The 547-nt window shown below is 43.0% G+C and overlaps 1 non-coding gene across 1 annotated transcript; it reads left to right on the plus strand.

The window, feature by feature from the left end:
- Window positions 1-458: 458 nt before the first annotated feature.
- trnag-ucc (transfer RNA glycine (anticodon UCC)) lies at window positions 459-530 on the plus strand. Its single transcript has one exon. It is a non-coding gene; the product is annotated as a tRNA-Gly (tRNA).
- The last annotated feature ends 17 nt before the right edge of the window (window positions 531-547 follow it).

The raw sequence follows: 547 nt of genomic DNA on the forward strand, positions 1-547 counted from the left end.
CCATTTAGGGTAAATGTCTTGAATAACAAAGCGCTTCCAGAGTGGAATGTTGCAGTGCTTGACCAGACACAATGTGTTCTGGACGTTCAAAGTTGTGTCTTGTGAAACAGACATTTGATTGACCTCTATTGACAACGACATATCTGGGCTACAGGACTTTCAATGACTGACTTATCTCCACGTCACTTTTGAGTTCTACTGTAGCATGGGAACAACAGGACAGTTATATTCATTCTGCTCTGTAGAATTTTGCACCAAGCACCTCCTTATTGACAAAGTTTCACTGAGACTTGAACTCGGATCACTGGATTCAGAGCCCAGAGTGCTGACCTTACACCATGAAACCCAAGTGACCAAGTTTGCTGTAATCAAGTTCCGACGTGTTAATACTCAATGACATTTACTAACTAAATTTTCCCTTCACCTGATTTTTTGTCATTATGGAATGCCCTTTTCGTGCGTTGGTGGTATAGTGGCTAGCATAGCTGCCTTCCAAGCAGTTGACCTGGGTTCGATTCCCAGCCAATGCATTCTTAGTGGCCTGTTG

The sequence above is a fragment of the Anoplopoma fimbria genome, unplaced genomic scaffold (genome assembly GCF_027596085.1).
Source record: "Anoplopoma fimbria isolate UVic2021 breed Golden Eagle Sablefish unplaced genomic scaffold, Afim_UVic_2022 Un_contig_257_pilon_pilon, whole genome shotgun sequence".
NCBI classification, from domain to species: domain Eukaryota; kingdom Metazoa; phylum Chordata; class Actinopteri; order Perciformes; family Anoplopomatidae; genus Anoplopoma; species Anoplopoma fimbria.